The following is a 7,244-nucleotide window of genomic DNA, read 5'->3' as shown; positions in this document are numbered from 1 at the left end:
GGGATCGCCGGAGTCCTCGGGTCGGGGCGACGGCCAGAGGCCTGCCCGACCGGGCTTCTGCTCGTCTACGTGTTCGTGGAGGTGGTGTGGAGTGGTGCGTGGCTAGCAAGGGAGGCGGGGTGGCTTTATATAGCCGGAGCAGAGGGGGGGACGTGTCGCCGCCGGAGCGCTCTGGACACGCGGCGAACGTCGACGAGAGGCTCCAACGCGAGGGGACAGGGTGCAGCGTCAACGCCGGCGCTTGCCCACGCTCGCGGACGAGCACAGGAGGCGGTTTGAGATGGGGACAAGCACACGCGCGCACTGTGCCGTTTTGGCCGCGACTTGACCGGGCTTGCTGCGGCGGCTCCAGCGTCGGCGAGCGCCAGGGAGGGGTCATGGGTGATGGGTCGAGGGTTGTGGCACGTTGCGGCAGTCGGAGGCGAGCGCTTGCATGCACACGCGCGAAACAGAACGCAAAGCGCCAGCCAGAGCGCGTCGAGACGCTGCCAGGCGCCGTGTCCTCGCGCGGTCACCAAGCTGGCATGGCCAAAATGACGGCCAGGAGCGGCCAAACCTTGTCTACGAGCTCGACCGTGCAGTGCTACGTCTAGGAGAGGTGATGGATCATACCCAGGCCGACCAGACGCGACTCTACCAAGCTGGCAAGTTTCTGGTCAGAAACTTGGTCGCCAAGTTTGGCCACCTTCTAGAAGGCCATTAGGGCTAATCTCCTGGGGTTTAGGGTCTCTTAGGAAGGTCTTTAAGCTCAAGAAATCTCAAGGCCAAAAGCTCAAGGAAAAATGCACTTGCTGTACAAAGTGCATTTCTGGTCCAGAAGTGAAAAGATTTTCTATAGCAAAAATATTACAAAAAGTGATGCAATATTTTTGCATGGGAAGATGTGCCATGGTCCTAAGAATATTTAGGAATTATCTCAGATTTTTCTGAGCAAGAAAAATTGAGGTTGCTTTGGAGCACAAAGTTCTAAAAAGAGCTTAAGAGAGAAAAATGAATATTTTCCTTTTAGGAAAAATATTCATTTTATTATTTTGGGAATTTGTGGGAGGAATAAGGTAGATATGTAACTTGGGTGAAAGCCAAGGATATGCCCAAGTGACAAGTCCATTTGAATTGATCCAAAAATCCAAATCAAATCAGGGCTAAAACCACGATGAAAACCAAGTCCGGAAAGAGAGAGAAGGCAAGTCCGGTAAAAAGAGAGAGAAGGCAAAATCCAGGCTGTCACAGATACTAGGAATCAAACCCTAACAAAACTAACTCGATTACATGATAAATCTCATCCAACCCATCGCCGTCCAGCAAGCCTACGATGAAATTACTCACGCACGGCGGTGAGCATCATGAAATTGGTGATGGAGGATGGTTGATGATGACGATGACAACGGATTCCCCTCTCCGGAGCCCCGAACGGACTCCAGATCAGCCCTCCCAAGAGAGTTTAGGGCTTAGCGGCGGCTCCGTATCGTAAAACGCGATGAATCTTTCTCTCTGATTTTTTCTCCCCGAACACGAATATATGGAGTTGGAGTTGAGGTCGGTGGAGCTCCAGGGGGCCCACGAGGCAGGGAGGCGCGCCCCCCACCCTCGTGGACAGGGTGTGGGCCCCCTGGCCTTGATTCTTTCGCCAGTATTTTTTATTATTTCCAAAAATAATCTCCGTGGAGTTTCAGGTCATTCCGAGAACTTTTGTTTCTGCACATAATTAACACCATGGCAATTCTGCTGAAAACAGCGTCAGTCCGGGTTAGTTCCATTCAAATCATGCAAGTTAGAGTCCAAAACAAGGGCAAAAGTGTTGGGAAAATTAGATACGACGGAGACGTATCACTGGTACGCCAAAGACACACTTGGCCGGGTTAAGCATCATCTTGTAGACCCGGAGATTGTCAAAGGTCTCTTTCAAATCATCTATCAAGGTTTCCTTCTTCCTGGATTTCACCACAATATCATCCACATAAGCATGAACATTGCGCCCAATCTGATCATGAAGGCAATTTTGCACACACCGCTGGTAAGTCGGCTGGGCACTCTTGAGCCCAAAAGGCAAAGACACATAACAGAAGGCTCCAAAGGGAGTAATAAAAGCTGTCTTATCCTAGTCCTTAACTGCCATCTTGATCTGGTGATAACCAGAATAAGCATCCAAAAAGCTCAAACGCTCACAACCCGCCGTAGCATCAATAATCTGATCAATACGGGGGAGAGCAAAGGGATCAGCCGGATAGGCCTTGTTTAAGTCCGTGTAATCCACACACATACGCCAAGTACCGTTTTTCTTAAGTACCAGCACCGGGTTAGCCAACCATTCAGGATGAAAAACTTCAACAATAAACCCAGCTGCCAAGAGCCGGGCCACTTCTTCACCAATGGCCTTGCGCCTCTCTTCATTGAAACGGCCAAGGAATTGCTTGACCGGTTTAAACTTTGGATCAATATTGAGAGTGTGCTCAGCGAGTTCCCTCGGTACACCTGGCATATCTGAAGGTTTCCATGCAAAGATGTCCCAGTTCTCACGGATGAACTCGATGAGCGCACTTTCCTATTTCTGATCCGGATTAGCACTAATGCTGAACTGCTTGGATGAATCGCCAGGAATGAAGTCAACTAGCTTAGTGTCATCCGCCGACTTAAATTTCAACAGGGGGTCATGCTTTGTGGTTGGCTTCTTCAAGGATGTCATATCCGCCGGGTCAACATTATCCTTGTAAAATTTCAATTCTTCTGTTGCACAGACAGACTCAGCATAAGCAGCATCGCCTTCTTCACACTCCAAGGCTATCTTCCGGCTTCCATGCACTATGATGGTGCCCTTGTGACCCGGCATCTTAAGCTGCAGATAAACATAACAAGGCCTTGCCATGAACTTAGCATAAGCCGGCCGCCCAAACAGAGCATGATAAGGGCTCTTGATTTTAACCACCTCAAAAGTCAATGTCTCAGATCTGGAATCATAATCATCTCCAAAAGCAACCTCCAAAGATATTTTGCCCACTGGATACGCTGACTTACCAGGCACCACGCCATGAAGGACAGTGTTTGACGTCTTGAGATCTTTGTCAGTCAAGCTCATGCGGCGAAATTTTTCATAATACATAATATTGATGCTGCTGCCCCCATCCATGAGTACCTTAGTAAATATGTACCCTCCAACCTGAGGCGCCACCACCAGAGCCAAATGACCCGGATTATCAACCCGGGGCGGGTGATCCTCACGACTCCAGAGAATAGGGTGTTCAGACCATCGCAAGTAACGGGGAATCGCCGGTTCAACTGCGTTCACTGCCCTTTTATGAAGTTTATGATCCCGCTTGCATAAACTCGTGGTGAAAACGTGGTACTGTCCACTATTCAACTGATTTGGGTTACTCTAATAACCAGACTGCTGCTACTGATTCCCTTGACCAGACTGTTGATTAAAACCACCTTGACTGCCTTGGCCCTGGAAACCGGAATTAGAACCGCCACCACCATAACCCGGACCGTGAGAGCCGAATCCTGAGCCTCCGTCCGGCCCATGATTGTTCTGGAAAAATTGGAATTTCTATACTCCCTCATAATGAAGCAATCCTTCCAGAGGTGAATGGCCGGCTTTTCCCGCGTACCATGCTTCGGGCAGGGCTGATTCATCATCGCCTCAAGATTGAATTTTGGCCCTCCAAAATGAGGGGGCGGCTTTCCCTTGCGGCGCTGACTATTATTCTGCGTATTGGTGTTGGCCACAAAATCCAAATTACCATCAGCCTTGCGCTTACTGTTGCCACCCTGACTTACCGAGTTATGCTGCTGCCCTTTCGTGTTGCTGCTCTTCTTTCCCTTACCCGGCCTTTCATCATCAAACTCGGGGTCCTTGGTACTATCTGAGTCGGCATACTTGACGAGAGCCGCCATTAGCTCCCCCATGTCGTTGAAGTGGCGTTTAAGCCGCCCCAATTTATGCTTAAGAGGCATGAAACGGCAATTGTTCTCCAACATCAGGCCTGCTGAACCGGCATTGATACGATCCGATGAGTGTAGGATGGCTGAGACCCGGCACACCCAATGGGTTGTTGACTCGCCCTCACCTTGGACACAGGAGTCCAAATCCACGATTGACATAGGATGCTTGCACGTGTCTTTAAAATTCTGGATAAACCGGGCTTTTAACTCGGCCCATGATCCAATGGAGTTGGCAGGCAACCCTTTCAACCAAGTACGAGCCGTCCCATCCAACATCATGGTGAAATACTTAGCGCATGCAGCGTCGCCAACATCCAGCATCTCCATTGCCATCTCATAACTTTCAATCCAAGCTTCAGGGGGTTGATCTGCTGTGTAGTTAGGCACCTTACGAGGACCCTTGAAATCCTTGGGCAAACGCTCGTTATCCAGAGACGGCACTAAACATGGCACACCCAAGGTTCTAGAGGTCACGCCTGCCTCCATCGAAGCTGATGGATAAACCGGAGAATATTGATGAGCCGCTTGCTGAGCCGCCAGCTCGGCCTCCCGACACGCTCTGCCCTGATCCACCAAAGTATGAGCGTTGGCACCACCACGCGTCGGGTCATGCCCATGGGGCTGGTTATGGCGTTGTTCACTGCTTGAAACTGCTGGTGAGTCAATATGCCTGCTATAACTCCGGCTTGGACGAAGGGCTGAATGAATCCGCTCGCGGCTGTAAGAATAAGCCGCCTGCTGAGCCACAGCTGTCTGAAGAAGCTCTCTGGCCCTCCGCGTCTCTATCGTCGTTGGAGACTCGCCTTCAACTGGTAGAGCCAGAGGTGTCAGAACATGCTAAGGCGGAGTATTATTCAAATGCGGCGGTCCATCACGCGCGGCTGAACCAGCTTTCCAGTCCCAGGCGCTTCGACCGCCCGGTTTACCACCGGCGGATCACTGGTTCCCGCTCTAGGTGTATTGAAGAGGTTCATCGGCTCATAAACTGGGGGTAGATGACTCTGGTGCCTCCTCCTCATGATTTCGTTTGAAGCTTTCTGATCCAACGTGAGCTGGAAGGACTCTGCCTGAATCCGTTGTGCCTGGGTGTCCAAAGTAGCCTACTCTGCAGCCATCCTAGCGTTCTCAGCCGCCAGCTCTTCCTTGGCTTGAGCTATTTCATCTCGCAGCTTCGCCACATCCACCTTGTGCTGTTCCTAGTTGTCCGGGGTTACCTCCACCCCCATTAGAGTCGTCAAAGCCTTCAATAACTCTGTCAAAGCTTGAGCCGGCGGGCGCGCCATGCCGCTAGCACCAGCCGCCGCCGCGGCTGTTGAGTTGAAGGTCATAGCCGCGACGGTTGTTGAGCCAAGCGTCGGCTGTGTACCGGCCATGAAGATCGCAACTCTATTCGGCGGCTCGTAGGGGTCCGGAATACTGTCACCATCGGAACAGCCCCCAAGCTGGCCGTATTGCAGTTGATACATTGAATTAGTCTCGCCTGTGGACGATTCACCATCGGACTAGATGGCCGTCTCACCACCAGACATAGATCCTTCTTCAACTTCCGCCCCATGAAAGAAACCAACAAAGGCACGCTTCATGGCAGGTTGAACTCGGGCGGGTCGTGCACGCTGAGCCGTCTCGATGATGTCGGTGCAGGTGTCCGGCTTAGGGCCCGATTCGCCGATCTTGCCGATGAAGACATGGATTCCGCCGAAGGGGACCCGGTACGTGTACTCGATTGAGCCGGTCTCGGGGCCCCAGCTTGCATCGTCGATGTAGAGCTTGCCACGACGACTCTTGGTCATCCGGCCCATAGCGTATCCCTTGATCCCTTCGAAGTTGCCCTGTAAGAACTCGAAACCACCGTGCGTAGGCCCCACGGTGGGCGCCAACTGTCGTGGAATTGTCACGGCAGATGTCTTAGCAGAAGGACTTAGTCGTGGAGCCATCACAGCAGGGTTAGCTTAAAGGGGTTAATCGGGACAAAATACACAGAGAGTTTATACTGGTTCGGCCCCTTATGGTGAAGGTAAAAGCCTAATCCAGTTTGAGGTGGTATTGCTAGGGTTTCGATTACCAGGGAGCGAATACGCTTGACCTAGTTCTCGATCTCTTGTTTCTTGCCCCAAACCGCCGTCGGGTCGTCCCTTTATATGCACAGGTTGACGCCCAGCGGTTCACGGAGTCCCGGCCGGCTCATACACAACGTGTCCGGCTCGGTGACTAACTACACTTGTCTTACAATACAAGTCATACATACATGGCGGTTCATCCCCCTGGGCCTTAAGTCACCTTTGGGTCTTGGGCCGTCAACGGGCTCGCATGATTCGCGATCTTCATTGGTAAGCCGCCAATGGTATGACCCGGCCCCTCCTGGGCGGTTCATACCCAGTATTTATATCCCCAACAGATGCCACTGTTGGGAACGTACCACGCAATTTCAAAAAAATTCCTACGCTCATGCAAGATCTATCTAGGAGAAGCATAGCAACGAGAGGGGGAGAGTGTGTCCACGTACCCTCGTAGACCGAAAGCGGAAGCATTTGACAACACGGTTGATGTAGTCGAACTTCTTCTCGTTCCGACCGATCAAGCACCGAACGTACGGCACCTCCGAGTTCTGCACACGTTCAACTCGATGACGTCCCTCGAACTCTTGATCCAGCAAAGTGTCGAGGGAGAGTTTCGTCAGCACGACGGCATAGTGACGGTGATGGTGAAGTGATCCGCGCAGGGCTTCGCCTAAGCACTACGACAAATATGACCGGAGGTGTAAACTGTGGAGGGAGGCGCCGCACACGGTTAACAGATGTTGTTGTGTGGTCTAGCGGTGCCCTCCCCACATATATATAGGTTGGAGGAGAGGAGAGGCAGCCAAGGGGGTGCCCCAAGTAGGAGGAACCTACTTGGGCACCTCCCAATTCGGCCTCCCCCCTTCCATATTCATCCGGAGGGGGAAGGAAGGAGGAGGGAGGAGAGAAGGAAGGGGGAGGCCAAATTGCTCCCCTTCCTTTCTCTCTTCCCCTCTTTCCTTCCCCCCTTATTTCGGCCTACATGGGGCGCACCAGCCCCCTAGGGGATGGTTTGTCCCCTTCTTGGCCCATTAGGCCCATGTAGTTGCCGGGGGATGCCCGGAACCTCTTCCGGTGACTCGATATGTACCTGGTACCCCCGGAACACTTCTGGTGTCCGAATATCATCGTCCAATATATGAATCTTTACCTCTCGACCATTTCGAGAATCCTCGTCATGTCCGTGATCTCATCCGAGACTCCGAACAACATTCAGTCACCAAATCACATAACTCATATAATACAAAA

This window comes from Triticum aestivum, chromosome 7D, assembly GCF_018294505.1.
Source record: "Triticum aestivum cultivar Chinese Spring chromosome 7D, IWGSC CS RefSeq v2.1, whole genome shotgun sequence".
Taxonomy (NCBI): domain Eukaryota; kingdom Viridiplantae; phylum Streptophyta; class Magnoliopsida; order Poales; family Poaceae; genus Triticum; species Triticum aestivum.
The sequence above is the reverse complement of the archived record's forward strand: the minus strand, read 5'-3'. Positions refer to the sequence as shown.